This window comes from Mus pahari, chromosome 22 (genome assembly GCF_900095145.1).
Source record: "Mus pahari chromosome 22, PAHARI_EIJ_v1.1, whole genome shotgun sequence".
Lineage (NCBI taxonomy): Eukaryota > Metazoa > Chordata > Mammalia > Rodentia > Muridae > Mus > Mus pahari.
Window position 1 is genome coordinate 4,257,369 of NC_034611.1, and position 16,919 is coordinate 4,274,287.

The window sequence follows — 16,919 nt, forward strand, 5'->3', positions numbered from 1 at the left end:
CCTTGTGGGTCTTTTACTTGTTTATTTTGATTTTTGTTTTGTGAGTTCTCATACATTTTTAATTAAAAAAGAAAAATAATGATTAGAGAATTAAGAGGGAGGGAGGGAGGGAGGAAGGAAGGAAGGAAGGAAGGAAGGAAGGAAGGAAGGAAGGAAGGGAGGGAGGAAGGAAGGAAGGGTGATGCTTTGAGATTCTGCTTGCCAAGGAATTTTATCAGAAGTCTATGGTTCTAGGTTAAGAGCAAGGGCTGAGGCCCCAGTGGCGTCTTGCACACACATGGCAAAGAAAGTAAAGTTGTAGGCTAACTCTGCCTTGGGGAGCAGGGGACTGGAGACTTCAGGCTCACAGAGTGCTTGAGGAGCGTTTGGTGGGTTCGGAGTGACTGAGAACCTCTTGGATGGTTATCTGCAGGGACACAGGAGGTGTGGCCACTGCCATCGGGACTGACATGGTCTCTCTGCTGCCTACATTGGGAGCTCCCTACAGGATTTTTTTGTTTGCTTGTTTTTTTTTTTTTCCTTTCAAATGATTGTCTGGGCTTGCTGTGACTTGTCTGAAAGTCATCGTACAACAGTTTCCACGGTGCTCCTCCCTCAATCTAGACAGCTGGTAGATGGTTTGATGGGACCTGAGCTATGACTCTGCTCTGGGTCTTGAGGACAAACAACAGACTAAGAATTTGTAGAGCTACACAGTCTTTGTTAGAATGTGTTTATCAAGTGACAACACCACTCTTAATCAATTCTCAATGATGTCCAGTCAGAAATTTAGTCATGATTGTCTTGTATGTTTGTTTTCCTATGATCAGAGTCCTCTAGTGTGCTTGGCTTTCTGATTTCAAGGCAATTGAATGAATTGTTAATTTAGTCCATTTGGAGAGATCTCGTTGGAAAGTGAAGGGCTATTCAACAGTTGGGGTAAGTTCATGGGGAAAAAGGAATGCTGTGTTTCATTGCAGGCGTGGCCTAGAGTGAACACTGACCCTGGGGATTCCAGAGAAACATAGGTCACAGTCAATGGGACACGTGTTTTTACCTCTCCAGTTCTTATTACCCCTGTGAGTATAACTCATAAGAAAAGAACCCCCACACCAGATGGAAACACAAAAGAACTAGACAAATATCTTGGCTAATTAGAATACATCTTAGGGATCCTCTAAGAAAACTCAGGGAGGAGGAAAGGGGAAATTGTAATAGGTTTGGGGGGGATTCATTCCAAACTGTGATATAGTTATCACTGAGGAATTAGGGCATAGAGACATGGAGCACCAACTATACAGCTAGAGGTATAAGTGTCAGAAATATGACTCTGTGTGGAGCCACAGCTGAGGATAGAAGGTTCAGTTGCGTGACTATACCACAACCTCTCAAGGTGTGTGATCCTCAGAGGCCTGGTACCTGAGGGGCTAAAGATGACAAAGCTATCAGGGGAGCAAATCAAATTGTAGGGTCCCAGCGCAGCGACAGATGGCGTCCCGGCCGGCTTGACTCAAGCTTTCCTCAGGCCTTCCAAGTCCACGGTCCTCAAACTGAAGCGCGGCCTTCAGAACGAGGAGCAGAAATAGCCACGAGGAGGGCGGAGCCAGCTTGCTCTGAGGGGCTTTTTGTCTGGCGGTTCTGTGACTAAAGATAATATTTGTTTATCTTGTAGTTTAACTTGTGTCTTGTAATCCAGCGAGCTAGAGAGAAAATGTGGAACTACAAGTGAGTTAGTGAGCGATCCAATCCGTCGTCGTCGTCGTCTAGGGTATAATTTGCAGGCCTGGGACAGGCTGCAAGAACGCAGTCAGCAGTTAGGAGAGAATGTGGTTTTTCTGCACTCTCTCCAAGCTGACAGGGTAACTTGAAAGCGCTGATTGCAAAGCGCATTTGCTACAGGCTCAGCTGCTTCACTCCCAGAAACAACTGTATTGAAAACACGGGTTTTTTTTTTCTCAACACTCTAAATTCCTGCATAGTTAGATAATACCAGAAAACTAAAAATCCTTCCAGAGTGCTCCAAAGCCGCAGTAAACGGAAGACTTTAAACTTGTCAGCCAGACATCAGAACGTGATTAAGGCAGCTCTGATCCCATGTCAGCTGTTATACCAGAGGGACGGGGACTCGTGGAGCATCATGAAGATGGCTCAGTGGGGAAAGCCTTGCACACTAAAGTCCGTTGACCTCAGCTAAATCCCCAGAACCCACGTAAAAAAATCCAGAGGTGGTGATGCACACCTGTAATCCTCAAACACCCACGGGGAGACATGAAGGGAAGACAGAGGAATCAGCTCCCAGGTCAGCTAGCTGAGTACACAGAACCTTAGAAACAAGGGAGACCCTGCTTCAAACGATAGAGGAGGGAACCAAGTCCTCCGGCCTACAGCAGGGCACAAACGCATCAGCGTTACTAAGGTGACATAAAAGTACCAGCGAACACACTAATGATCACAAGTAAATTCAGTTATTCGTTACGCCTGGAATGAAAGAGCCACTGCCTGCCACTTCAGCTGTTCAGGAGGCGGAGGCAGCAAGATCATGTGAGCTCAAGGGGTTAAGGCAAGCTTGGGTATCTCAGCCAGCTCTTGCTCCCGTCAGAGAAAAGACAGACAGCCAATGAGATGACTCAGGGGGAAAGGACATTCGCCACCAGCAAGCTTGATGATCTAAGTTCAGTCATTGGGGATCCACACAGTGGAGAGAGCAGACTGCAGCAAGTAATCTGCCGGACCTCCACACCCGAGTCTCGGCGTGCGACTCCCCCCCAACCCCCTGCCGTACGCCCCACCCCTCACCTCACCCCACCCCCGCGCTCGCACAAACATACACCTAAATTTCAAAAGAAATACGTAGATAGAAAGAAGAGGAGAGGGAAGGGGGGAGATGGGGGAGGGGGAACTAAAAGGTTCAGGCCCCAGGATTTAGCTCAACCGGTAGAGTACTTGTGTAGAGCGCATGAAACCCTAGTTTCAGTCCCCAGCTCTGCATAATGCAGGTGTGGTGACCCATGCGTGTAATTTCCACTACTAGTGAGACCAGCCTGGGCTACATGAGATCATGCCTCAGAACAACAATGAAAGAAAGATGGGAGCAAACAAAGCGCAGAAAAATTGCAGGAAGGAGTCAGCTCTGCCGGGCCTGAGTCTGAATCCCGGCAGAGAGTTCCTGCTCCCTGCCGCTGGCTTCTCCTCGAGCCCTGGCCACGGGCTAGGCTCGATAGTATTGAAGTGGCGCCAACAGCCAGTTAGCAAAGCAGCGGGGCAGCAAATTGATTATACAGTTAGCTGTGGAAAAACCGAATTTCTTTATTAAGGGAAAATGAAATCCGGTTAATTGATGCTGCCACGACCCCCCCCCCAACCCCCACGTGCCATTTACTTCACTGGCTCTTTCACTTCGCTGCGAGGCTGAAATGCGGCCAAAAAACCGACAGAAGCTTTACTCATTTAAAAATAAGGCAGGTTTTGAGCCGTCCCCTCCCCCCCCCACTTTGCATGATGATTTTTCCAGCTACAATTACTGTAACTCACTCATTATAGAGGATAACATGGCAGGCAAACAGGCAAGGGGGGAAAAGTGTGGTAAGACAGTTGGCAGGATGTGAATTGGGAGCCTTTGCCATCTAATTTTAAGCAGTATTTATAGAGAGCACCCATAATACAGCATTCAACATCTCACAGAAAATCTCTTAAGTAGTAGAAACATTTACTGAAGTCATTAGTGCAGCTCATGGACACCAATGAGGGAAAAAATTAATAAGGCTGCTAACTCCAAATGTAAAAGACGGGATCCAGGTGGGTACATCATCACGGTGTGATCTCCAATTATAAAACCGCACGCCGGGTCACCTCCCGACTCTAAGATGACATTGATGATTCATACAGTCCCAGAAAGCTTGCCAAAGCTGAGCATTGTGTGTAGTTTTCCTTTCTAAGTCCTAAACCAGCTCCAGCTGGCGAGCACTTGCCAGACTCCTCAGTTGGGATCACTGGAATTCCCAAATAGTTAGAAGACATGATATAGAAAGAGTGTGCATGCCCTTTGTCCAGGCTCCTGGACCGCAACATCCTGTAGTTATAGCACAAATCTTCTCACCAGGAAATGTGAATTGGTAAAAAAAAAAAAAAAAAAAAAAAGCTAGCAGGCTTCTATGCATCCCTTAAGTCTTACCTGCGTGTATGTGTGCCATTTCATAAGGTATATGTGTTCATGTCAGCGTCATCAGTCAAGATACATCCCAAGTCCACGTAAAGACCAGTCTTGCTGCTTACTCTCTTAAAGCCCGCCCACCACCCTAGGCCACTAATACCTTTCCATCTCTGAATGAGGTCATTTCAAGGATGTTATAGGAGTGGGACCATACATCTCAAGACTGACTTTTCATTTGCTATCAATTCACTGAGATTCATCAAAGTTGATATATATATATATATATATATATATATATATATATATATCCTTTTCATTGCTGAATAATAGTCCATGCATGGATGGATTATTTGTTTAATCACTCATCTTTTGAAGGAATTGTGAGTTGTCTTCCAAATTTCAATCGTCAGAAGTAAAATTATTGTAAAAATTTGTATATAGGCTTTGTGTAAGCATCAATTTTCATTTTCCTGAGACAAATGCCCAAAATAATTATCATTTGTTGTGTGTGTGTACACTGTGGTGGTTTGAGTGTGTTGTGTGTGTGTAAACTGTGGTGGTTTGAGTGTGGTGTGTGTGTGTGTACACTGTGGTGGTTTGAGTGAGAAATGCCCTTCACAGGATTCAGATATTTGAACATTTGGTCCCGAGTTGGTGGTACTGTTTAGGAAGTTAAGAAATATTCAGGAAGTGAAGCCTTTCTGAAGGAAGTATGTCACTGGGGAATGGCCTTGGAGAGTTTACAGCCTCGATTTGCTTCCGGTTGGCACCCCAGACTTCCTGTGTGTCTCTCAACTTCCTGCTTTAGCAACCAGCTCATCCCTCCCTGAAATTATGGACTCCTTTTCTGGAACAGTAAGCCAAAATGAACTCTTCTCTCTGTAAGTTGCCTTGGTCGTGGTGTGTTAACACAGCAACAGAGAAATAACTGTCATAGCAATGTAATTAGTGTGATCGATGTCTTAGACAAGAGATCTAATATTGAGTCTGTAAGATGGTGTGGTGTTTTAAGAGCTTACTCTGGGGCTGGAGAGATGGTTCAGCGGTTAAGAGCACTGACTGCTCTTCCAGAGGTCCTGAGTTCAATTCCCAGCAACCACAGGGTGGCTCACAACCATCTGCAATGGGATCTGATGCCCTCTTCTGGTGGGTCTGAAGACAGCAACAGTGCACTCATATACATAAAATAAATAAATAAATCATTAACAAAAAAAAAAAAAAAAAAAAAAGAGCTTGCTCTGCTCTTGCAGAGAACCTGAGCGGTGATCCAGGCGGCTTTAGTGGGCTCAGCACCTTGTTCTGGGTCTCCAGGCGCTCGTGGCACACAGTGTACAGTGCGCACGCGCAGTGGCACGGTGCCAGAGAAAGCAAAGCAAAGACTGTATCATAATATAGTAAATCAGGGCGATTGTCCAACACCATACAAACAGAATCAGCAGGAAATACATTGGATACCTAAATATTATGAAAGCCATACTAAAAATGGCCCACAATAAAAAGGGGATAGGATTAGCTACTTGGCAGCATCGAGTCTCTGGCTATAAGCAAGATGTTCTGCGTAGCAGTTTCTCCTCCTCTCGGTTGAAGGCAGCTCAGAGTGGCATGTAACAGTTCCTGAACCTGCTTAGAGAAGCCCACTCAGTGAATAATGTGAAGCATGGTTTACGTTTCTCTCGTGAGCCAGGCACTGGCCCTGACCGCAGGGACTCCTTCCTAGCGAGTCTGCTGCTAAAGGATTCACACTTTGGTAGCCACTGCACGAGTCACAGCCCTAAGTAGCAGCAGTGTGTTGCACAAGTGAGACAGATTCCCAGGGACCCGAGCTGGGCCTGAAGCGACAGGCTCGACAGGCTCGAAACAAAGGCTACAAGAGGAAGATAAATCTTTGACAGTGGGCAGAGGCAGAAGCAAAACCATCAGGTGGAGCAGGAGAGGTGGCTCGGCAGAACTTGGTCCTCCAGAGGACCCCAGTGCGGATCCCAATAGCCATCACTGTGTGTAACTCTGGCTTGAAGGGTTCTGACACCCTTATCTGGTTTGAAAGGACACCCACACCCGTGTAACACATGCAAGCTCATACACATAAACAAAAACAATTTTTTTTTTCAAAACCAAGTCTGGCATGGTGTTCCACATCTTTGATTCCAGCACTCAGGAGGCAGAACTAGACAGATTTTTGAGGCTAGCCTAGTCTACAAAGCAAATTTCAAGACAGACAGGACTAAACATAGAAACCCTGTCTTGGGAAACCGAAGGAAAAATAAAAGCCAGTGTAGTGATTATTGCCTACAGCCTCAGCACTAAGTCTAAGGAAGGAGGCTTGCTATAAATCCAAGGCTAGACAGGGCCGCCTGGTAGATCAGCCAGAACAATGTGAGACTATGGGGTGGGGGTGGGGGTGGGGAGTGGGGTGGGGCAAACAAATGTCTGCATTTTCAATTTCCGAAGAACATCTGTGAGTGATAGTACAGGCTTATCATTGCAGCACTTAGGATGTTAAGAGACTGCCAAGATTCAGGCCAGCCTGGGCTATGTAACAAGACTAGTCCCCTTTGCTCCCCCCCCACCTCTCTCTCATATACACCCCTAGTAAATAAAACCTGCTGTGATGGTATATGCCTCTAATTCCCGAAGTTGGGAGGTGGAGGCAGAAGGGTCAAAAGTGAATGTGCTCTGCTATGCTCAGGCCATGCTCTGCTATATACTGACTTTGAAGCTAGCCTCAGCTACCTGAGACCCGCCAATAAGTGAATAAAAAAGCTATGAGAGATTTTACAAACTAGAACATGATTGTCAGCGGTAGGTAGGCAGGAACATAGATCATGGCTTTGGGTCAGGAGCTCTGACTCAGAACTCTGGCCTGAATTTGGCCTTTGCGGTTGGAACGATAATCAAAGGAAGTCTTTTGAGTATGAGCAGAGCACAATGAAATTTTTTTTTAATTTATATTTATATTTTATTTTAAAATATAGTAATTAATTATTAATTTGTATTAAATTTACAAAAGTATATTTATGTGTGTGCATGTGCACTTCACAACACATGTGGGGAGGTTGGAAGGCAACTTGCAATGATCAGTTCTCTCCTCCTTCCAGGTGGCTTCAGGGATCAATCTCAGGTGTCAGGCGTGGCCCCTGGAGGCTTGTTATCCATGAGTGTCCTTTAAGGTAAGCAGCCTCTATCTTGAGGAACTCAGCTGCTCCCACTTGGAAATGATCACCCCAGATTGTTGACACCCCCTTATAGAAGGAAGAGCAGGAAGATACATGGTCCCTTTCCTGAATACCAGCCACCCCTTACTTCCTGTTTGTACAATTCTACCCTAATTGCATAGGGTCTCAGGAATTAGTTAGAGTATGCACATAGGGCCTTTCCATCTATGTGGCTAAGGAAAAGCCAGCATCCTGGATTAGTAGACTGACTTGCAACTTTTGGGAAAGGTACATCTACATTTCTATAAATAGCCCCTTGCTCTATAAGGAAGCCCTAAAATTATTAGTTTCCCTAAGTAAATTTTGAGAAAGTCATGTATCATCAGTTGATCTTGTGACCTTAGGAAGCCCTAAAATTATTAGTTTCCCTAAGTAAATTTTGAGAAAGTCATGTATCATCAGTTGATCTTGTGACCTTAGGTTTGTTTACATGTACACACACACACACACACACACACACACAATCACACAATCACACTATCACCACCTCTGGGAAGGAATTTTGGCAAGACATCTTTACCTGCCAAGCCATCTCCCTGTCTTAAACATGTGCTTTAGAGTAAACCATGTAACATCGTCATTTAAGCTCCTACAGTGTAACCTTGTCCACGAAGAAAAACTCTTTGGTGGAAAATAATGAGCTTGGAGAGCCTTAAAACTGGTTTAACTCCGGTGGGAGTGGGCAGCATCTCTGGGACAAGCTAGAAGCCTAGGGCAATGGAAACTCCCAGGAATCCATGAGGGTGACCCTAGCTAAGACTCCTAGTACTGAGGGCTATGTAGTCGGAACTGACCATCTCCTATAACCAGGCAAGACTTCCAATGGAGGGATCGAGACACCAACCCAGCCACAAAACCTGTGACCCACAAGCGTCCTCCTGTCTACAAGATGTGCAGGGATAAAGATGGAGCAGAAATGGAGAGAAAGGCTAATCAATGACTGGCCCAGCTTGAGATGCCATGAGAGAGTGCCCATCCCTGACACAGTTCGTGATTGTCTGCAATACCTGGCAGACAGGTGCCTAGCGTAACTGCCATCTGAGAGAAATGGAGCCCCACAGCCAAACACTAAGCAAAGCTGGGCAATCCTGAGAGAGACAGGGAGGAAGGAGTGAAGGAGCCAGAAAGGTCCAAGACACCACAGAAAAACCTACAGAAGCAACTAACCTGGGCCCCCATAGGAGCTCACAGAGACTGAACTGTCCACCAAAGAGCACACGTGGGACAGAGCCAGGCCCTCTGCACATGTGTAATATACGTGGGGTCCTAGCAGCAGGAGCAGGGCCTGTCTCAGACTACACTGCCTGCCTGGGATCCCTTCCCCTAACTGAGCTGCCACAATAGGAGAAGATGTGCCTAGTCCTACTGCAATTGATATTCCAAGGCAGATAATGTCTCCTTAGGAGAAAGGACAGACCAGGGTATTGGAGGGAGGATAAGGGGGCGGGGGAGGAGAAGAGGGAGGGGAAGCTGCCATTGGGATGTAAAGTAAATCAATTAATTAATTTTAAAAACCCAACTCCTCATTCCTCCCACATCCGTGAAGAAATATTAGTGTGACTTCACAGACAGGCCTGTGCATAAACAGGACTGGGCAGAGTGGACTAGGGGCAGAGTCAGGTGGAAGACACATAACTGAGGGAAACAACAGACTGTGAGCCCAGCTGATGAAGAGGGGATTCCCTGGAGCTGCTCAGGCGTGAACAGAACCTCGAAATAATAGCATACCAAAGCCCAAATGGAAAGCACAGGGTGAGCCCTCCAGGCCTGAGGAACTTCCCCAGGAGCAGAAGGTACTGTTGTGGACATGCACAGGACGGATTCAGCGTGTTATAAAGGGATCTTGCCAGAGGCAAAGTATTGTGTCCATTAAGTTACAGAAAACACAAACACAATCATGTGGAAACCACCTTTGTCTAAAGATGACAACTGTAAGTTACAGGCCAAATAAAATAACACTGTGGCTGTTATAGTTTAAAATGTTTTTGAAAAAAAAAACCGTGAGCATTTTATATTTACCATTTTTCTCTTAGCAAAAAGAATTGTTGGGGTGAAGCAGGTTACTGAGTCGTAGAGTGTTTGTTAACCACGTACAGCGACTTAGGTTGAACGTTGTGCCACAAAAACGATGGTGACTGAGCTGCAGAGACCACTCACCTGCTAAGAGTGTGTTGCTCTTCCAGAGAACTGGAGCTTGGTTCCCACACTGGGAAGCTCAGAACCTCCTGTAACTCCAGCCCCAGGAATCTTGCCTCCACCACAAACACCCACCCACATGTAAACATGAAGAAGAAAAAGAAAGCATATATATATATATATATATATATATATATATATATATCTTCATAATAAAATTGGGCACATTGGGAACTGTGCTCCAAGCAAGGCCATACCTCTGAAAAAGTCTAAAAAGGGATGTCCCTACTGTGGGTCAAGTCTAAATCACTCTCCAGCAGAACTGACTGGCCCAGTGGTTTGTGAAAACTTCGGGACAGAGGGGAAAGCCTTGCTTTGTTGGGACTGCAATCCGCATCTTGAAGTCCCTTCTGTAAGCCAACTAACCAGAACATCATCCTAAGAGGGTACATGGTGTTGAGAGGTAGAATTCGACCCTCTATTCCACAAGTAGGCATGCGCTATTTAAATCAAAGATTTCTTCCAAGTCAAGAAATTTTTGTCTTGTCTAACTGAAGGGTTTTTTTTCAACTTAATTATTAGCTCAGGAAGAAGCACTTCAAAAATAGTATTTGAAAGGTTGATACACACAAGAGGCATAGCCATTTTCATTTCCACTGAGGTTAGAACCAAGGTCAGAATGGGGTTTGGGATGTATTGCTAGAGGGATTTGTGTGTGTAGTCATCCAGAGTAGGCCTAAGAGACTGAGGAAGGCTAAGAAATGTTCTCTTCCAGGCCGGACATGGTGGCACACACCTTTAATCTCAGCACTCGGGAGGCAGAGGCAGGCGGATTTCTGAGTTCGAGGCCAGCCTGGTCTACAAAGTGAGTTCCAGGACAGCTAGGGCTACACAGAGAAACCCTGTCTCAAAAAAACAAAAACAAAAACAAACAACGAGAGAGAGAGAGAGAGAGAGAGAGAGAGAGAGAGAGAGAGAGAAAGAAAGAAAGAAAGAAAGAAAGAAAGAAAGAAAGAAAGAAAGAAAGAAAGAAAGAAAGAAAGAAATGTTCTCTTCCACTCTGGAAATACACTTCAGAGTGAATAGAAATCACTTTCTGTGAATGTGTGCTGAATGTGTGCAAAAGACCAGTGTGTAGAAGGGACTTGGAAGCACTAGCAGGTCCTGTGCAGAGCCACATGCTATGTATGGCATTGGGTCAGACAGAGGCTGAGCACCAGCATGGCTCTTAAGGTCCCAGATGAGATGTGGTGCCATTTCCTATGCGGCAAGGAACTGTGCTACCAAGTAGATAAGCAGAGGCTCTCCTGACAGTATCTTCATTGTAGGATGCTGAGCACAAGGCATACCAGGCCTCAAAGACAACCCAGATAGGTAGACAGCAGGCTTTCTGACAGAAAAGGGCCTGGAAACCAAATGACAGTGGCCCCATAAGCAGGCAATCCAGTCTCTCTTCAGAAGGTGCCATCTTGGAGCAGCCAGCAGGAGTCAGTATGCGGCAGAGACCTGATGTTATGCCGCCTGTAGTATTCGGAACCCTTTGTGCTACCCTGTGACTTTTTTTTTTTTTTTTTACAGGTGAGAGGTTATTTCTCTGATGGTAAAAATTGGCCGATTCAAATCAGATTAGATTATATTAAAGGCAGGTTTATCAGGAAGATGCTATTAGGTAAGTTTACTGGCTCCGAGGATTGAGGTCAGGGGTGTCACCATAGGGGAGGGAGGGAGAGAAAGAGAGAAAGGGCAAGTGTGGGCAGAGAGAAAAGGAGAAGAGAGAGGGGAAAGGGAGAAGGAGGGGGAGGGAGAGTGGGCGTCGGAAGGGAGGGGGAGGGAGGGAGGCAAAATGTCTGTATTATATAGGAAAGAGGCTCTGTGGGAAGGGCAGCTCAGCCCCTGGGCTGGAAAATTCGGGGTTGGGGGCAGGGTATGTCAAGTTGGGACTGAAGGATGCTGGGAGAACCTGGAGGCCAAGTCTACTTTGATATGTAAAATATGAACCTCAGTCCCTTGCCCCTGGGGTCAGAAACCGAACAACAGTATAGAATTTATATGATCTGTTTAGTGGGTCTTCCTTCAACACTAGACAGTAGACTTCTTGGGGCAATGTCATGTTTTCTAGTATCTTCTACTTTTAGCACCCAGAACCGGCTTGGGCAGTGTCTGCTGAGTGTGTGAGGTATCACATCTCCATTGTTCTCTTTCTCCTCTAGAAATGTCTTCCCTGTCTTAGAGTCTGATTAGATACAGATCTCTAAGGAGACTCAGCCTGTCACCTCTCCAGGGATGTTTTCTCTGCCCCCAGCCCCCCATCCTCCACACTGCTCGGGTGGTAATAGCTAAGCGCCGCTCCTGAGGTGGTGCATCATCTGTGAGCCCCTTCCTGGCAGGACTGTGGCAGGACTGTTGAACATAGTTGGGACTCTCACGCATTTAGCGCAGCGGTTGTTCATAGCAGTGAAGGACTGGGGATGACAGCGAGACCACACTGAGGTCTAGGTTCCTGTCTCCACCAAAAGGATTCACAGACAAGATACAGTAAGGAATTGAGAGGAAGCCTATCAAAGAACAGAGACACACACTCAAGACCTAGTTGTGAGCTTCTAAAGGGACTTTCACCATGGCCTCTTAGCTAGTTTACTGTATGGACAAACTAATAGAAGGGTAGTTATTCATGAATTAAGGCAGAAAATTCCAGGAATGCGTGTAGATTTTCCAATTGTCTTTATCCTCCTATGTTGTCGTCAGGGTTTTCTGGGTATGGCAATGGCCATACGTAGATCCAGAGAGGTCGTGATGGAAGAGGACAATGTTTTCAGGCTCCTAATTGAGATGACATTCTAAGTGCCACTGGAGTGGGCTGTGCTCCCCCAGCCAGCCTCGGGCGGTCTTGTTTCACGAGTGTTCAGGTGTCACCTCAGGTCCTGCCATCATGAAGCTCTGGGCTTGCAGTAGCCTTTCACCAATGTGTGGTTTGCCTCTTTCCCTATGCCTGTCGTATTGAGTGCTAGGTCACAGTTCTTGACAAGTGGAGCAAAAGATATACAAAATTAGGAATTCTGGTTAAAACCAAGAAGAGAATACAAGAAACATCAGGGACTGAAGAGATAGATGCTCAGCGGTCAAGAGTATTTACTGCCTTTATAGAGAAGGAGAAGTTCTGTCCCCAGCACATGCACTAGGCTGCTCATGACTGCCTGGAACTCCAGCTCCAAAGGATCAATGCTCTGGCCTCCTCGGGCACCCCACCCACTCCCACACACACACGCATGTGCATAATTAAAAATAAATCTAAAAAAGAAACATCAGTATTTCATGTTGAATTAGTCCTTTTCATCAGAGGAAACTGAAGGACCTATACACAGTACTTGCCACTAGACTTTATTAATGAGGTAACTGTGACTCTACCCGCTTTAAATAAAGGTGGCCTTAGAGAAAGAACATTGGCTGTTAGTGAGGAACTTAGGCAGAAACCCAAATTTCTGAATGGAAAGAGGGCAACATAGAGAACCATCTAAACCCAGTCCCCACATAATGCTCCCCATTCAGACTTTCCGACCCTGAGTGACTGGGACTGAGTGACTCTTCACCCTGATTGATGTCTCATCTCACACACACTTCAGACATCAACCAAATCCTAATGTTGGGATAGAAAAGCTAAGGTTGGAAGAGAGCCAGTGGGTATTTATTCCTAAATCAAGGCCCTTGTTAAAATGGATATCTCCTTAAATAAATGGAGTTTGAATGGCAGAGAGTCCTCAATACAAACTCCCTAGTCAAGCCAAGTCAATCTCTTGAAAATTCTCCCAAATAGTCACAATTTATAAAACATGTAAGCCAAACCCAATAAATCAAGTAAATAGCATAGCATAATGGTGGCTTAAGTATAGCACAGGGCAAGCCAGAAAGGTTCAGTTAAGAAAATACTGTGCCTAAGTCTAGCTTTGCTGATGTCCATATGATATATTGGACTATTCTAATATAAAGCCAAATAAAAGAAAATAATTTCATGATTGAATAAAATAAAGTAAGAAAAACATAATAAGATGAATACTTTAGGAAAATGTAATTGATTTAAAAAAGAAAATCCTAAAAAAAAATAAGAGTTTGAAATTACAATGTGCTCAACACAAATTTTTGAATTAAAATATAGGCAGGGGAAATTCTAAATAGATTCTAAATAAATTCTAAAAGAATGCAATCCTCTAAATGGTTAGAGGACACTGGCATAGCAATGATTTTAAATCCTACATTGATTTCAGATAATTTGCGTGCAGCAAAAACAAATCATACATACAGAATGTGGTTACCATGGTGATATTAATCTATTAAAGGTAAATACAAATTAGAAACAATTCAATAAAAAGTGGAAATGCATCTCACCTCTCAGGTGTTTTGTCTGAAGTTATAAAATGATATTTCTGGTGATCTGGGTGGTTTAATGACTCACATTTTTTTCCTGTGAATATTTGATCCTGGAACATCCTTTGAATGTCACTGCAGTAGGAAGAGAGTCACATCAATTACAAACTATATAACTATCAGGTACACAGACAATGTAAACCCATGGGCTCATGTCTATAACGATGAGACTGTCAAGTCAATCCTGATTCACTTTTCCCTCCTAACATTTGATAAGTATTCATTTTGCTATTTTCTAGCAAGGGAAAAAAAAACCAACAAGCTAACATACTTCAAGTGTTTCAGAAGGGACATACTGAGTAGCAAAGTCTATCACTGATGTATTGTTTTTATGTGGGAAAATTGAGAACATTGAATTACAACAGAGAAATGGGTCTGTACAATCTTTATATCGTCGTGGTCTCTGTGGATAAATTTAAGGAATTTTAGGGTTAGAGATGTGGATCAATTGATAGAGTACTTGCTTAACACATACCAAGCTGTGGGTCCAATTGGCAACACCATTTAAACCAGTTATTGTGGGACAGGCCTATAATCTTAGTACTTGTGAAGTAAAGCAGGAGAGTCAGAGGTACAAAGTCTGAAGAGCCCCTGTTTCAAAAATAAATGATAAAAAATAATAAAGCTAAAAGAAATGGGAAATTAATACTTCAGTCACACTACATCTGTCACATTTCTAAACAATATGTGCATGAACATGTGTGCATATGTGTATATGTGTAGGTTTATGTGTCTACATATGTATGTATATGTATGTCTACATATGTATATTTGCACATATATAAGTTTGATGTGTATTATATGTATATGCTATGTCATGTGTTTGTGCTCATGGGTACATATGTGTTTATGTGTGTATAAATGAACTCATCTGTGTTTATGCTCATGTGTGTGTGTGTGTATGTGCGTTTGTATGTGTGAACCTCTTTGCTTTCCTTGGATCACATTAATTCTTCTCTTCATTCTACAATTAGTTATTAAGTATGCAGTCAGTAGTAAACTCATTGTTAGATGGAGGCAACTTAAGGGTGAAAAAAAATACTTCATGAGATTTTCCAGGAGCTTATGATCCATTGGAGACATTGAGCAATGCCATGATCAAGTGATAGACGCAGATGCCTGTGTTCAAGGATTGGCACACATCTCCGAGCCAGGGGGCTGTGGAATTGGCAGCACTATTCACAAAAGCCAAGACACAGAAACAGCGAAGGTGCCCATCCGCGGAGAGGTAAGGTGCCCATCCGTGGAGAGGTAAGGTGCCCATCTACGGGAGGCTGAAGAATAGCCAGGGAAGCTCCTGGCATTTGATGTAAGCTCTAAAGAAACATTTGGGGGCTTGTGAGAAAGCTGGGACAGTGGGAAGACAAGCATGAATGTGAGGCCCTTTGAGTCACTGTCTCTAAAAACCAAGGAGTGAAGATCTTACCCGACACTGTTGTTAAGTAAGCAGATCAGCAGATTAACTGTATTTAAATTTTTTAAAAAAGGGAATTAGTAAAGTGAAATACATCTTTAAAATGTACTCGGAGACCGGGTATGATGCTGCATGCCTTTAATCCCAGCACTTGGGAGGCAGAGGCAGGCGGATTTCTGAGTTCAAGGCTAGCCTGGTCTACAGAGTGAGTTCCAGGACAACCAGGACTACACAGAGAAACCCTGTCTCGAAAAACCAAAACCAAAACCAACCAACCAATAAACAAACAAAAACCCAAAACAAAACAAAACTGTCCTGGGGGGGGGGGGCAGTGAAGTTCAGAGACGTCATTGGAGAGAGTTCTACTCCAGCTTGCTGACATCCTCAGCCTTCATGCTGTGTGCATCCTTTCCTGGGAGGCCAGACAGGAGGGTAATGCCCACAACTCACTAATAATAGAGCCTGTTAGCCTTGAAGCAATGTGAATTCCATCCGTGGGAATGAGCACCATTCCAAAACAGCAGATGTGCTTCCTTTAAGTAATCAAAAATCAAAAGACCCCCAAAACAAACAAAACAACAACAAAATTGTGTTTAGTGCATTTACATTTTTTGTTTGTTTTCAGTAGTCCCCTACTGACACGTAAGGAAAGTGTATGCTGCCAGCTCTCTGAGTATGTAGGAGTTTTTACTTCGCTGAGCCTCGGCTGTGTGTTTTTGTCTCCCCTGTCACTTACTTGTTCATTAGATCCATAAACATCTGTCACATGGCCTTGCAATTTCATCCTGTGATCTTAGTGACATCAAATATTGCTAATGCGTCTTACTTGTCTAATGACTTAAGTCTGATAGTATCATTATTATTATTATCATCATCATTATTATTTTTAGTGGTGGTGGAGGGTGTGTGTGTGTGTGACTGGGAAGGACTGCAAATGTGGTTGTCCAAGGACCACTTTTTGGACTCCGTTTACTCCCTTTCACCTTTAGGTAGATTCCTAGAATTGCCCTCTGGTAGCCAGGCTTTCATGGTAAGCATTTTACTCTTTGAGCCACGTCACCAGACTCAACTCTAGAATCTAGTTAGCAAGAATTTCTCCTCTCTTTCCTTCCCTCTATCAAGGTCTCGCTACATGGCCCTAGCTGGTCTTGAAACTGCTATATAGAACAGGCTGGCCTTGAAGTAGCCATGCTCCTCCTGCTTCTTCCTCTTGACCACTACAGTTACATGCATATGTCCCTCTTCTAGCAGAGGGCTTTTCCTGGACATCACAAGAGATCATCCTGCCTTGTGGACATTCCATTCCAAAGTCTTGAAGTCACACTTGGCACATCCAAAAATAGTCATCTCTTCTTAGGCGCTCTGCTTCTCCTCTCAAAAAGTGGCATCCCCGCTGGGCATGGCAGCACACGCCTTTAATCCCAGCACTCGGGAGGCAGAGGCAGGTGGATTTCTGAGTTCGAGGCCAGCCTGGTCTACAGAGCAAGTTCCAGGACAGCCAGGGCTACACAGAGAAACCCTGTCTCAAAAAACCAAATAAACAAACAAACAAATAAATCTTTAAAAAAATTAACTTCTGTGCATCTATAATTTATATAAAGTTTCTTTT